At 48.0% G+C, this 16,013-nt stretch overlaps 1 long non-coding RNA gene across 1 annotated transcript in view; it reads left to right on the top strand.

The window, feature by feature from the left end:
• The first annotated feature begins 1,049 nt into the window (after positions 1-1,049).
• LOC102249751 overlaps positions 1,050-16,013 on the top strand; it is a 192,357-nt gene continuing 177,393 nt past the window's right edge. Inside the window, exon 1 of the long non-coding RNA XR_001363759.1 lies at positions 1,050-1,134. This is a non-coding gene — a long non-coding RNA (uncharacterized LOC102249751). The remainder of the gene's footprint in view (positions 1,135-16,013) is intronic.

Here is a 16,013-nt window from a genome sequence, read left to right as displayed (position 1 = left end):
AACACTCTAAATTCTATGTATCTTATATGTATCAGTCAGGGTTCAACCAAGTAAACAGAGGCAGTTTACATCTTTGGATGTATGTATTAAGAAGTTTATTGGAAGGAACTGGCTCACATGGTTGTATGGTCTGGCTAGGAGAGCGAAATCTACAGGGCAGGTGGACAGGGTGAGCAGGCTGGAACTCTCGGGCATGGGCTAAGGTAGCAATTTCTTCTGCTTCTGGGAAGGCTCACTTCTGCTCTTAAGGTCTTTCATCTGCTTGCACCAGGCCCACTCATATCATCTACATTCTAGAATAATACCCCTTTCATAAAGCCAACTCATTATGGACTATAATCACATCTACAGAATACCTTCACAGCAGCGCCTAGGTTAGTGTTTGAATAATTGGGGACTGCGAATGAGGTTGTGAAGGAGATAAGCAAATGATGGACAGTTGGCAAACCCGAGCCAAGCAGGTGGGGCAAATAGCTAGCATATCAGGCCCTGAGCACAGCAGCTGGGGTTTGGAGGTGAGGGAATGACGGGTATTTTAGCAATCAGCGCCGCCTTTTCTGCTGTCTCCTCTTAGGCCCCTTTTCTAAGGGACCAGCTTCTGTTTGCCTCTGTCTCCCTAATTTCATCCATTCGATTTAATAGAGGTAAGTTTGTCCTTAGAAAAGGTCTGAAGATGATTTGGACTCCAATACTTTCACACCAGGGTGATTGCAATACTCACAATGACACCCCTTTTACCAACGCCGCTGCTTGTCTGAGTTAGCGACGTACTTCAATCTTAGAAGCTCCTAGGTCGCCTCACCCACTGATCGTGGTCATTGAACTGGAAATGTAATTACATGATTATTAATCAAATGTATTTTCTCAAGACTGAAGAGAGAGGCCTGGAAGGGTCCATGGGGTGCTTTCCCCCATTAAGGCAATTAGAAATGATGTGGAACTTGTGCTTCGATGAGAAGATTGACTTTATGAGAGTCTCCTGGGGACACGAGGGGAGGGAGTCGGTTTTACTCTTTAAAGACCAGAATTTTCTGTTTCCTTTGGAGGCCTTGATTTTCTGGATGGTGAGCTGTGCCTTCACAGAACATGGAGGGCTGATCACATTTCCGGAGCTTGACCCTCAGAGCAGCAGTGGTAAGTGAGTGTCTCCTGGCTGACATTCAGAGATGGACATGCTGACAGGTGCGGTGTGGCCAGGAAGTCTCGCTTCCATCGCTGCACATGCACAGTGTTTGTCAGACGGTTGCTCTGGGCCAGCCCTCCTCCAGAAGCAGGACTGCCTGTCGGTCGGCCAGTTGAAGGGCTGGGTCACACTCTGATGTTGGCAGAGTGAGATGGGTGGGTGGGTGCCTGTTTCACCGTCAGTGGTACCTGGGAGGCAAATCCCATTCCCTAGGGGAAAGTTGGCTTATGTCTGTGGAGATGAGAGAATAGGTATATTTCAACTGTGTGTGTGTAGGGAGAGGGGTGTGGGGGGGAGGGGGTCTAAAATCTTCAAGTTTGCAGATGACATCAAGCCGGGGAAATAGGTCTCATTTCAAACCTCACCTGAGTGGTAGGGGCTGCCTTACCTGGGCCCAAAGGAGAAAGAGTGACAAGACTGTTACTGACCTGTGTCGTGGGTGGTGGGTGTGGGAGCAAGCGTGGCGTGGGGATGAAATACCAGCTCTGGTGGTTAAGGCTTAGACTCTGAAGGTTAATATTTAGATTAAGGTAGAGTCTCCCTGCTTGGTTTCCTCATTTGGATTGCAAACTACGTGAGGGCAGGGCCCAGGATGCGCTCATGTGTAATATAGGGGCCTGGGGCCTTTCCGACCATCTTTTCTGGCCCTGCGCACGCATTGCCCAGGGTAACTGCCATGCCCATTCTCTCCAGGAGCCCTCCCTCCCTTGGTGAGTTGATTTTCCTGAATGTCTTGCAGGAAGACAGGGGACGGAGCCCCATTGCTCACCTCGGAGTAGCCCTGCCTCTGAATCTCCTTCAGATTATGTAGGGGTTGGTGTTGTGTGGCTTGACCCTGAGGTGCCGGGGAGGCGGAGATGTGTCGGACTGGGGCCTGCCCTGCTGAAGCGTGCAGGCTAGTGGGTTTAGGAAAGAGCCTGAGTTTGCCAGGTGGCTGGAGTGCCCCTCCCCCCGGAATCTTTCCAAATTCGGGGGTCTTGTGTAGCATTTCTACCTTTAGAACCTCTCTGCCACTTTCCTGGCAAATTACAGAAGCAGCAAAGCAGCTGTGGCCCCTGCGTCCAGCAAGCAAAACTCCAGGTAAATAAAAGCAACGAACAGACAAGTAAAAAATGTTTTAAAAGAAAAACAAACAAAAAAAATAAGAAACCCTCTTCTCCCCAAACAAACAATAGCATAAAAATCAAAAAAAGTCCAGGTAACCCAGGCCTGGCGTAACCATAGCAACCCTAATGGGGCGCAGTGACCCAGCAAAAATCCAGGCTCCTGGAGAAATGTGCGGGAATGCGTCTGCTCTCCATGATGGGAGGGAAAGGTGCCTTGCTCCCCATGGGTCTCCCTAATAATGCAGACGGGGAGCCGGTGATGTTTCACTCAGAGTGAAGGACAGAAAGCCCTGATGTCGGCGCAGGATCGTTTCCCATGGCCTGTGAACTGGGTTGACATGTTAACCCGGTATTTCCATGCTCTGGGTCTGCTTTGGGTTTGCTAAGTAAAGCCAGACTGGCAGCTGCAGCGTGGAAGGAACGGGGGATATCTTACACATAAACACACAGGCACATGTGTGCACACTGTCCGGCAAGTGGGGGAGGCAGAGCTAGCTGCCTGGTCCACAATGCCTTACGTCTATCTGTTTTCTCTTTGCACCCGGCATGGCTGGGGCTGGCGTCATCGCAAGGCATGCTGGGGCCGATGCGGCATTTTCTGCTCCCTGTGCCGAAAGCTGCCTTCTTCATAGCCTCCAGGTTATGACCCAAGTGTCAAGTGTCCTGTCAGAGTGGCCCTCCCTGACTATTGTGGCAAGTGGCCCCCCCTCCACAGTGACCCTATCTTACATCACCCCGCTTGTCTTTTTCGCAGCCCTTAACCTTTTCTCCATTTCCCTTGCTCATTTGTGTGCTTGTTGGTTCTAGTTCTCCTCTCTGACTTGCATGTAACTTGTGTCTGTCATGTTTTATCTCTTTATCATTTAGCCAAGGGCTTGTCGCAGAGCAGGTGCTCACTAAACACCCATTGACTGACCGACTGAACGCTTCTTCCAGGTCTTTTGTGTCCAAAAGTGGCAGCAGCATTGAGAATCCGTAACCAGGGCAGTTCTGGAGGAGACCCCAATCTTGAGGACTTTTTCTTCTTTCTAGAAGCTGTTTCCCCCCTCCCCTCCCTGCCCCCCCCCAGCTGCCATGACAGTTAGATGAAGTTTGGCTGCAAGCAGGCCCTTGGTTCTCACCTATAGGAGAAACAAGGCCTCTAGTCTGGGTGCCGGGGAGTCAGGGATGGAGGGGAGGTTCAGCAGGGCCCTGCGCTGGCCCCACTTTCCCTTCTGGGTGTGCATGTTTGTGTATCTCTCCTCTTGCTTTATTAAAAAGCACTCTGCTGTGCAGAGCAAGCTGGGAGGTCTCAGGTAGAAGCAGACGGATGTCTCTATTGAACTCCTAAGCTGATTACATCCTGCTGTGTCTCAAAAATAAAATGAAACATAAATTAAAAACTCCTCAACCCTTGCTTCTTTCAAATTTCATTTTAGAAGGCACAAACGAATCCTGCTCCTTCGGTACAGGCTGTGCGACGGAAAGGCTTGCTCCCCCGTCCCTCCGAGGGCTGGCCTCCTCCCTCAGTGGTGCTCTCGACAGGATCATCAAAGTCCTTGAATGTTTGAATGGCTTATGCGGGAGATAATTTATAGATGGGATTGACACCCTTCTGTCTAGCATGGTGCCGGTAACACAGCACTGTGGACCCAGGGCTGCATTCAGTGCCCTTTGGAGGAAGTTTTGAAGAGAGGATGATGGGAGTGCCTCCCCTTTCTTTGACCTGTGACTGCAGCTGCAGACTGACATTTGTACCAGTTCTAGTAACACTGAATGTTTCTGAGCCTGATGATCACCTTCTTTCTCCCTGATCAGAGAGGCCGGCGAGCAGCTAGTCTTCCTGGTGAGCTGGGGAGTCTGGTTCCATCAGAATAGACACTGCCTGGCTCAGTCTGCTCTCTGCCCTTCGCCCCTCCCCTGCTGCACCCAGTGTTCAGGCTGGATGGTGATGACTGGCTCCTGGTTAGGAATGCTGCCCCCTGCAGGTTGAGCTCCCCACCTCCTGAGAGTCCCACAGGCTTTCACTCTGGCCCTCACCCCCTCTGCTTGTGGTCCTGAAACAAACAGGCTGGCTTGTTCCTTGCTGAGGCTGCTGTGATGAACTCCTGTCTTTGTTTCCTAGGTGCTTTGGAGCTACTGAGTGGCTTTCTTTTTCCGGATTTCCTTGTCCCTCAGCCAGTCATTCCCTGCTTGCCTGGCAGTAATACTTCTGAGGTCAAGGTCCCCCTGCCCCCCAGCCCACAGTGAATGGTGCCAGAGGCTGAGCTGTCTTGAGGTCAGGGAATAGTTTACTCAAAGTGATATTTTGCTTGCTCCCCAATGACTTCAGATTCTTCCAGCAAACATTGTTGGAATCACTTAATTCCTCGGAGCTCATCAGAATTCTCCTGGTGCAAACTGGGTGGTGTTCTTGATCATATTAAGTCATTTAAAATGCACGTCAGTGATTCCATTTCCCCGGCCATCACCCCCTTCCTCTCACCAGCAGGGGGTCTCCTTTGACTCACTGATTTTTAAGGGTGAGATGCATTTTCTTTGTGACACGTGCTTGACTCTCAGGGGTGGCGAAATTGTGGGGGTTGGGTCTGTACTGGGAAATGGTGAGGAGACTCCTGGGCTGGAGAAATGCAGAGGTGAGACAAAGAGGGGAAAATGCACTGGCTACAAGGTTGGAATTTACTAATCTCATTCACACACAGTGCTGGGGGACACAATTCTCATGTTCCAGGTGTTTCCTCTCAATAAAGCAGAGCAGAGTGGATCAAGTATGCAGTGTCTGGCAATTGGCATCAGAGTTAGGCACAGAGAAAATCCCGGTGTAAGATCTTTGAGGTTGAGCTCTTGTGATGGGCATCATCCAGTCCAGCATCAAGAAATGCTGTTTTTAGGAGGAAAAAAAGAAGAAATGCTCGCTTAAACATGTTCAGTGTACCAACAAATATTCTGATGTTTGATAAATGTATAACAATAAAAGCATAATATGCTAATTAGACTGGACAGCCGAACGACCTTCCAGACTCCTTTCAGACAACCTTTCGGACGAAGCCCTGGTGGCAGGGGCCGAGGCAGAGGCAGCTGCCATGGTGGGCAGGGGCAGAGGCAGAGGCGGTTAGGGGCAATCAGGCAGGCTGGCAGGCAGGTGAGTGGTTAGGAGCCAGCGGTTGAATGGTGCCAGAGGCTGAGCTGTCTTGAGGTCAGGGAATAGTTTACTCAAAGTGATATTTTGCTTGCTCCCCAATGACTTCAGATTCTTCCAGCAAACATTGTTGGAATCACTTAATTCCTCGGAGCTCATCAGAATTCTCCTGGTGCAAACTGGGTGGTGTTCTTGATCATATTAAGTCATTTAAAATGCACGTCAGCGATTCCATTTCCCCGGCCATCACCCTCTCACCAGCAGGGGGTCTCCTTTGACTCACTGATTTTTAAGGGTGAGATGCATTTTCTTTGTGACACGTGCTTGACTCTCAGGGGTGGCGAAATTGTGGGGGTTGGGTCTGTACTGGGAAATGGTGAGGAGACTCCTGGGCTGGAGAAATGCAGAGGTGAGACAAAGAGGGGAAAATGCACTGGCTACAAGGTTGGAATTTACTAATCTCATTCACACACAGTGCTGGGGGACACAATTCTCATGTTCCAGGTGTTTCCTCTCAATAAAGCAGAGCAGAGTGGATCAAGTATGCAGTGTCTGGCAATTGGCATCAGAGTTAGGCACAGAGAAAATCCCGGTGTAAGATCTTTGAGGTTGAGCTCTTGTGATGGGCATCATCCAGTCCAGCATCAAGAAATGCTGTTTTTAGGAGGAAAAAAAGAAGAAATACTCGTTTAAACGTGTTTAGTGTACCAACAAATATTCTGATATTTGGTAAATCTATAATAATAAAAGCATAATATGCTAATTAGACCAGACAGCTGAACGACCTTCCAGACGTCCTTTCAGACAACCTTTTGGACGAAGCTCTGGTGGCAGGGGCTGAGGCAGAGGTGGCCGCCATGGTGGGCAGGGGCAGAGGCAGAGGCGGTTAGGGGCGATCAGGCAGGCTGGCAGGCAGGCAAGTGGTTAGGAGCCAGCGGTCCCGGATTGTGATAGTGTGATAGGGATGTCTGACTGCCAGTTTAGGCCCAATCCCACAGGAATTCTTGTGAGATCGGGCCTAAACCAGCAGTCAGACATCCCTCGAGGGGTCCTGGATTGTGAAGGGTGCAGGCCGGGCTGAGGAACACCCCCCTGCCCGCCATGCATGAATTTCGTGCACCGGGCCTCTAGTAATAATATTATTATTATTGAGCTCCTACTATATTTCTTGAAGTACTTTGCATATTTATCTCCACTCATCACAAAACATCAGGCCGGTGGAATTATCTTTATTTCACAGGTAAGTCACACCCCACTGAACATGTCCAAGTGTGATCTCCTGAGTCCCCGGTTATTCCCCAGCCTGGCCCGTCCAAGCAGGTGGCACTGCCCTCCACCCTGCAGATGTTGCAATCTGGCTTTCATCCCAGATCCCTTCTCCCCTGGCTGACTCTGGCCTTCAGCCACGAGCTTGTATTTTTTCTACCTTTTATTTCGAAGTTGCACATCTCTCCATTTCCACTTTTACCAAGCTAGTCCAAATGCAAATGTCTTCTGATTCCCTCTCTTGTCCCTCCCAATGTCTTCTCACAGCATCAGAGCAGTCTCTACAAACCACACATCACCAGGGCATGCACCCACGTCAGAGTCTGCAGCAGCTCCCCATTGCCAGGCTCCCTCCCCCATCTGGTCTGGTCTCCTCCACCCCAGGCCCCTGCACAGGCCTCCTGTCTAGTCCTGGAGGCTGTCCCCATGCCTGTCTCCTGCGTTCTAGCCCTGCTCCAGCATGCTGCCTCCTGCTCCTCCTGCACCGGCTCCTCCTCTCCTTTAGTTCTTGTCAGAGGCTTTGTCAGGCTCCCTCTTTATTCTCCTCCAGTGGATTCAGTTGAATGTCCTTCTAGATTCAGGATGGGGCTCAGAAATCCGCATTCAGCAATCTCCCAGCCCTGTCATTCCAGTGCAGGGATCCGCAGCCCACACTGGGGTGGAAAACGTAGTTTTTGGAAAGTGCCTGTGGACAGGGTCCTCTTTGGGAGAAGCCTGTAGAAATGCCATATGAGATATGAGACCTGCTACGCCCTTGATAATATGCAGCAGATTTTTTACAAACCAAAAAATGGGGCTGCTCAGCTCGGTCTTCCGGTTGTTACTACAAACCAAAAAATGGGGCTGCTCAGCTCGGTCTTCCAGTTATACACCAGCTGTCTTTTAGATGCTTCCAAAAACCCTCATTCTTTGATCCGCAGCAGGTAAAAGGAGCCACCACTGTAGATACGTACAGGTGGTTGAAAAACTAGTTTGAGTAGCAGCTTTGTAGTAGGGATAAGTGTTTGGTCTGCCAGGTGTTGGCTGTGGTGGGGGTGCTGTTTGTGAAATGATGTGTTTGTCATGTGGTCTCATTACCCTGAACCCCGGAGACAGTGGACTCCTGTGAGGGGTGCCTGTGCTGAACCCCGCTGCGCAGACTTTCCAGTTTGGTAGCTGCATTTGGGCATTTCTCATTTCCAGCGGACAGATTGGATGTTGCACCAGAAATATGGAGTTGAGAACTACCCTGGTTCTGCCAGAGATTTTGAAAATCTTTAATATCCCCGAGGGACCTGTGCAGTTTTTGGAAAGAGGAAAAAAATATTAAAAAGATTGTCACACAAAAAGTGAAATAAACACTAGGGATGACTTGTTCTTTGCTCATTCCAGTTATTGGACATCCCGGAAAAAGGGGGTTTGCCGCAGTGAGTAGAGTTTTCTGTACATAGTTCTTATTTATAAATGATGCCTTTTCTTCAGATGGTTTTATTTGAACAAATTTTATGTGTATCCAGGCAGGTATCAACAAGCAGCATGTGCAAAAGCTGTGGGCAGGGAAGGTCATGGTGCATTTAGGCATATTGTCCCAGGGACAATATGGTGTAGAATGGTGAGAGAGGAGATGGGAGAGACTTGAAGGGGTCAGACCTATGCAGGCCTCTCTAGGCCAAAGCCAAATCTGTGTGTGTGATTCTAAGAGCATGAGAAAGCCATTGGATTGCTTTTGCAATGGGTTGTGTTCTTAAAAGCTCACGCTGATGTTGAAACTGATTGAAGGGTGAAGAGCAGCAAGACCAGCCAAGAGGCTGCAGGAATAGCCTTGTCAAGAGATCATGGTGGTTTGAAAGGGGTGATGGGAGTGAAGTTGGGACGTAGTGAATATATTGGAGAAATATCCAGGAGGTAAAATTGTTGGCGCAGAGGAAGGAGGTGCCAGGATGACGCGAGCAGTTCCTCTCTGACCACAGAGAAGCGCTGTGTTCTGAGCTGAGGAACCTGGAGAGGGTTGGGGATGGAGAAGGTGGCTGGTTCGGTTTTGCACGTGTGAAGTTGAAGCTGCCTATGTCTTGTCCAACTGGCATTTCCAAGAAGGCAGGGAACATGCAGGACTGGCATTCAGAACACAGATCTGCCCTGGAGAGAGACACTCTTGGAATTTCACCATTTGCTAGCACAGATTTTTTTCGAGTATCTCTTGCTTAAAGAACATGACCACTCCAACTGCTATGCAGGATTCTCAAAGTGCCAAACGCTTGTTCCACCAGCTTGGACTTTGAATAACGGGCGTCTGGAACCCTTCGAAGTGGAGGTCTTTTGGCATTGTTCTTACCCACTTCTCCTGTGGTCAGTCAGTATGCTAGCCAGCGTCCTGCAAGGAGACAGAACCAATAGGACATAGATCCAGATAGAGACACAATAGTCCCCCCTTATCTAAGGGGGACCTGTTCCAAGACCCCCAATGGATGCCTGAAACTACAGAAAGCAAACTGCAGATAAGGGGGGTTGTAGATCTAGATGTAGACACACCTGCGGATATTTATTTTAGGAATTGGCTCAGGTGGTTATGAAGGCCAAGAAGTCCCACCACATGCCCTCTGCAATGTGGAGTGCAGGAAAGGTGGTGTAATTCAATCCAATTCTGAAGGCCTGAGAATCGGGGGCCCAGGTGCAAGTCTGGTTTCAGTCTGAAGAGAGAGAGAGAGAGAGGGGAGAGAGAGAGAGAGAGAGAGAGAGAAAGAACAAACTTCTTTATTCGGTCCACTGATTCAAATACTAATCTCTTCTGGACACACCCTCAGAGACATACCCAGAAATAAAGTTTTACTGGCATCTGGGCATCCCTTGGCACAGTCAAGCTAACACATACAATTAACCATCACCCTCAGATACTAGTGTCATAGAGCTGGGGCAGCAGGCAATGGTCACAAGGACGTGGTACCAGGGCTTGTCATTGGCTAGGGAATGGATAGGGAGACACACCTGAAGGTCTCGGCTAAAGCATGATCCATGGCTTCCAAAAACCACTGGAGAGCAGGTGAGCAAGCTGCAGGGAAGGAGATGAATGACGCCAGGATGAGCAGGGTAAGGCCCTGAGTCAGGTACACAGAGGTTGTGGGGAAATCAATAGAAACTAGTCCGTGAAGCCCTGGCCGGGCAGCTCAGTTGGCTAGAGCACTGTCCCAATACACCAAGGATGTGGGTTTAATCCCAGGTCAAGAATCAACCAATGGATGCATAAATACGTGGAACACAAATCTCTTTCTCTTTTTCTCTCTCATGCTCTCTTTCTAAACATTAATCAATAACAAATTAAAGAGTAATAAAAAAAGAAACCAAAGAAACCAGCCTGTGCAATGGCCAGGAGGCAGCTCATAAGTAGGTGTTGCTGGGAAGGGTGGCAGGTCCATGCCTCCCAAGCTCTCCCGGGAGGAAAATGCTATAACTGCGGGAACTCTAATAGAACTTCAAAATGACCCGAAATTGCTACAGAAATTGGGAAATGGACCTCATAGTTCTACTCGTTTTGCAACAGCGTAAAAAGCACAGTCCTCCACTCTCTTTCAAAATAGACAAGAAAGGGGCCTCTCTCTTCTGCCAACCTCCATTATTCCCCATTCCTCCTGTCTTCAGATTTAACATTTCTGGAAGAATTAGGCAGGAATCATAAGAGATAATAGAGAAATAGCAGCATTGTGGAGCAAATAAGAAATCAAGGTTGAAGTCAGTGACATGTATGGAGGTGGTGGGCTGGTATCAATGCTAATCTTATTACATGCTTGATAGAGAAGCAAGATTCTGCTTCCCCTATCCCCTGCCCACTCCCCCCTAAAGAAATTCTTATTTGTTTACCTCGAGAATGTGGGTGCCCTGGTGAGAAAAGGTGAGTGTACTTACCTGTAAAGGGGGAGGGAGGAGACAGGTATTCATATGACTCAGTGTATAGTTCATTTTCTTTTCTTTTTTTTTTTTCCAGTTATAAAATCCTGAGTCCCAGTTAGAGTCTCAAATTGTTGTTTCCCTGGCTGTGTTGTCTTATGTGAGTCACCTAGTCTTCCTGATCCTCAGTTTACTGAAAATAATCCCTGTTGTACTTTCATTATAGCTTTGAAAAAAATCCAATAAAATAACACGTGTAAATCCTTTATAAATTAGTTATTGCTATGACACTCAACATGAATTTGAGGTAGTTTACAATAAGAGAATTGCATATATAATAGGACTGTAGACATACGGGTAAACAAAAATGTAACAAAGCCATTCAGTGGAATACTAAGAAGGACAACTGCATAGGGTGGGAATCTGAGGCCAAAGAGAATTCTCATCAGCATGGAGCGCTGAACTCCTTGGCAGACGAGACATAAAGGGAAAGTAGCTCAGAAAGAATGCTTAGCATTTCATCAGGAGTCACCAGTGTTTTACCAGAAGTTACCGCTGATAATTCTATTCCCTGCTGCTAGCCTAGGGCAAACTCAGAAAACATTTGGTAACTTGAACAAACACAACTAAGACGTGATCCTTGCCTGCAGCCCAGTGGCGAGGAGTTTATTGTACTTGGCCTTAAGTGAGGGGCCCAGTACAATACAGGCGGCCAGTTTCCAAAAGCTACTTGGTTAAGAACCCCAGAAATTTGATTGATCTCCATTGTGTGGTCCTTCCAAGACTATTTCCGGGGCACCGATGGTTACAGGCACTGCACCAGTTCTCTGCAGAGGGAAAGGAAGTCTAGAAGGACCCAGCATTTCAACTTCTAGAATTTATCCCAGAAACACACTCCTTCGTGGACACAGAGATACACACACAAAAAGTTTATGTTGGTGGTGTTTGCATAGAGGAGGGCCAGGCAGCTGTTAACATGAGCAAGGCCGAGCCATGCGCTGCATCAAGGAAGCGCGCTTCTGTCTTATGTGGCTTAGCAGTAAGCAAGCTCTCAAAGCATGTAGGCAACGATTCTATCTTTCTGGAAAATGATAAAATTTGACATGATAACATTAATAATTTACAGATGTACTTATATACAAATTGTTGATGGAATATGCACCAATGGCTGTGGTTATCTGTGACAGATTCTGGGGAAGTTTCACTGCCTTTGTCTTTCCATAAGGTTTGAATTTCCTTTTGCCTTGTAGTACATGTGTTATCAGAAAGAGCAATAAAGATACTGAGCACTGCGTGGGAACTATGGATAACATGCGGCATAAATTATTGTCCCCACCTTTGTAAAGGTCAAAGTCCAGGAGGGGAGAAAGCCACTGAAGGAATTAAATGGCCATGTGAGCCGTACAGTGATAGTATTGTGTACGTGGGCGTGAGTGCCTGGTAGGTGCCAGAGCTAAGGGTGGGGTGGTCAGAAGGGTGTTGTAGAAAAAGTGACCTCAACGTGATCTGGAAGGACACAGAGTACCCGCGACCAGGCGCTATGACAAGGGCCACCAGCCTGTTGGTCACTGAGGAAGTAGCTCAGTCCCTGGGACAGTCTGAGTCATGAAATGCCACTGGAGGCCAGACGGTCCAGGGAACTGTTTGAAGACAGATGGTCTCGGAGAAGCACAGAGGGTCAACTCAAGTGTTCCACAGGCCAGTCACATGGTTCTGCCTGTTCCCCTACTTGAAGGAACTTGGCATTAAGCCAGAACTTAGTTGGTGAACGAAGGACAAATTCCAGACGATCCTAATTAAATCCAAGCTTCCTGCACCACATCGTTCTTAAATCCTGACTTTATGGTCCAGAGGCAAGACACAAGTGTCATCAGGGTGAATTTATCTAGGGATGACATCACCAAGATACTTGGATTGATAGCAGGGTGAAGGGCAGAGCCTCAAGGTTCTTGCTGACAGAAGGAACTTGATGTTTTCTCAAGGTCCTCACGTGCATTTACCCGTGAAGGGCTCCAGGGAACACATCGGCGACCTCAGTCCTTAGAGTTGGTCTCCTCGGTGCCGGTGTCCCCGAAGGCTTCTCCTTAGGCTTGGTGATGCGGTCAGGAAGCACCAGTCAGGGTGGAACGAGTCCAGTGTGAGCAGTCTTTTTCCAACTCTGCTCTTGTGTTAGGGAGCCAGAGAGGGCAAGGAACAGAGGAATGGGCAAATGATGGGAAGGATGGCAGGACTGTGGATTTCTTCGTGAATCAGGTATAAAACTGTGGGCTGGAGGTGTCCAGGCCCCGAGGTAAGCCGCAGGGGACCTGGAAGACCAAATGACTCTGTATCAGATCCTTGCCCCTCTCTGCTCACAGACCAGAACATTAAACCAGGCAGATGATCTCTACCAAGGTTATCCTCAGATTCATGGTTGTGAGAGTCTCTTGCGCCTGCCAGGTGAGGCTTATCTTTAGCTGACAGTGTTCAGGTCTGGCTGCACAGGCAGCACCCTATCCCTTACACACAGCCTGGGGGCAGGGGGCAGCTGTCCAGCCTTCCCACAGGGCTGCCAGCAGCCACTACCAGGATGGACTGTGGTGGCCACTATATGCACTATATCAGCAGGGATGATCCCAGAATAGTTTCTGGTTGGGCTACAAGCAATCAGGGCCTAGACCTTTGCAAAAACTTCTCTTTCACCCTGTACAAGAAACTCAAACGCCATTTTATTGTTCTTGCCCTTAGAGAAGAAAGGAGAGGGAGACAGATAGAAGCATCAATGATAAGAGAGAATCATTAATTGGCTGTTTCCTGCATGGCCCTACTGGGAATTGAGCTTGTAAGCAGGGCATGTGCCCTGACTGGGAATCAAACCTCCTGGTTCATAGGTCAACACTCAACCACTGAGCCACATGAGCCGGGCTGTTCTTGCCCTTCTTGATCTTTTAGCCAGTTTCTTCCCTGACACTTTCATCATTTCTGCTGTTCTGACACCTCTCTGTCTTTTGTTCACTCTTCCTTGAACGCCTGTGCCTCCATCCTGGCCTGGTTTACCCGATTCGTCTTGACTATGTGGCCCCTAGTTGGCTCCCATTTTCCTCTTGCCACTCACTCTTATCCTAGTTCTGATTCTAAAGCCCTTGTTGGATCATACGCATTGCCTGGCACATAGCAGGGTTTTAATATTTATTTATTTATTTATTTATTTATTTATTTAGAGGAAATAGGGAAGGTGGTGAATCATTTATTGTGATAAATAAAGTAATAGGGGCCAGAGGGACTGCACAGCCTGTTCAGCGCCCACTGCATCTAGCACACACTGATCAAAGGAGGGAGCTCTTCACGTGGTAAGAGCATCACACGTGAGACCATCACAGACGTGTGGCCACAGGAGATTCTGAACGTTCTCCAGCATTTACCCGAGGCACGGCCCCGTGCTCCTTTGCTTGCCTGTTCCTTCATTCCCTTGTTCATTCCATATTGACCTAGATGTGCCGGGCGCCGCTCTAGATGCGAGGAATATCGCTAGTGAACAAAACTGGAAACCATCCATCTTCATGGACTTGCTCTGTAGTGGGGGCAGCTGATAACGAATGAAGAAATCTGCTGGGATGGGGTGGGTGGGACCTGCTTTCCCTGGAATGATCAGGGCAACGTTCTCTGAGAACATTTGCATAGAGACCTGGATGAAGGGAGGTCAGCCACTGGACACCTGGGGAAGAAGGGAGAAGGAAGAGCAGTGAGAAAGCCCGGGGTGGGGGCAGCCTTGGTCACAACAACCACTATAGGTTTCTTAGTGACTCGATGACCACAGTATTTTCATTTTGTTTGCTATCCCTTTGCATTATAGCTCTCACAAGATAAACCAAGTAATGTTGTAGGTCTGCCTCAATATATACGGTGGGCATATTCCTGGAAACGTGAGTGTATCTATGTGAATTTAACTTTCCTAATTGAATTCCATTCTAAAGGCACACGATGAGGTTGTCTAAGGGACTGCATGGCTAATCCTTTTTTAATAGAGCCTCAGAGGACCCCTCAGGTTCTTCTCATTTTAAAATACCATGATTTTATGTCCCCACAGAGGCTGAACTTGCACCTATTATCATGAAGGTGGAGAGAACACAACACTAAGTCCTTATAAATGGCAGCCAGCAGTTAGGCAGGCAGATAAAATTTCACTGGAAGAGATTAAAATGTTCCCCCCTCAAATACTTGCTCTGTTATGCAAAGATGACAGTTTTTTGGCATAAAGAAAATAGAAACTAGACGCCAGAAGACTAGGAAAAAAAACAAGAGTATAAAGTAGCTGTTTCTGAAATCTCTAGTTAAAAGAGCAGGCCATTCTAGCTGGGTGGCTTGGTTGGTTGGAGTGTTTTCTTGTGCAGCAAAAGGTTGTGGGTTCGATTCCTGGTCAGGGTACATACCTAGGTTGTGGGTTTGATCCCCAGTCTGGGTGCATACAAGAAGCAACTGATCGATTTCTCTCTCTCTCTCTCTCTCTCTCTCTCTCTCTCTAATAAACATCCTGTGTGAGGAAATAAATAAGCCAACGCTTTTTTCTCGTAAGGGAAGTAACTTTTTGCCTTTTGAATGTGAGTTTGTGTGGGCTGTATTGTAATAGGAGCAGGTAAGGATGGGCCAGTTCCAAATCTTCTTTCCACTATCATCTTGGTTATTGTAAACAAATGAGCAAACTAAATGAGATATAAAATGAGTCGTGTGTGTGTGTGTGTGTGTGTGTTTAACATATGAATATTTTACATGTCTCCATGTTGAGGTCTGGCTTTGGCATGATGAATACACTTAAGAGTGCAGGGATACCAGGCTGGCATGGTTTAGTGGTTGAATGTCAACCTATGAACTAGGAGGTCACAGTTCACATGTCTGGGTTGTGGGCTTGATCCCCAGTGTGGTGTGTGCAGGAGGCAGCTGATCAATGATTCTCTCTCATCATTGATGTTTCTCTCTCTCTCTCTCTCTCTCTCTCTCTCTCTCTCCCTTTCCCTTACTCCCTGAAATCAATAAAAATATATTTAAGAAAAGAGTGCAGGGATGATGTTGGGCAATATAGCTCATACTTGAGATAATTTTGATGATAGATTGTTTGCTTGGGTGCCAACTAGTATGTAGCTTGACAACCTCATATACCTTTTATTTATTTATTTTTCATTGAATTTATTGGGGTGACATTGGTCCATAAAACCATACAGGTTCAAGTGTACAACTCAACAGAACATCTGCACACTGCATTGTGTGCCACTGCCCAAAGCAAAGTCCACTTCTGTCCCCATCCAGCCCCTCCCCACCCACCTCCACCTGCCCCCACTGCCTTTTCCTCCGGCCATCACCACACTGTTGTCTGTGTCTTATATCTATTTATATATATACTAGGGGCCCGGTGCACAAAAATTTGTGCACTGGGGAGGGGGTTCCCTCAGCCCAGCTTGCCCCCTATCACATACTGGGAGCCCTAGGGGATGTCCTACTACCTGCTCCC

The sequence above is a fragment of the Myotis brandtii genome, unplaced genomic scaffold (genome assembly GCF_000412655.1).
Source record: "Myotis brandtii unplaced genomic scaffold, ASM41265v1 scaffold441, whole genome shotgun sequence".
NCBI classification, from domain to species: Eukaryota; Metazoa; Chordata; class Mammalia; order Chiroptera; family Vespertilionidae; genus Myotis; species Myotis brandtii.
This window is presented reverse-complemented; position numbering and strand designations above follow the sequence as displayed.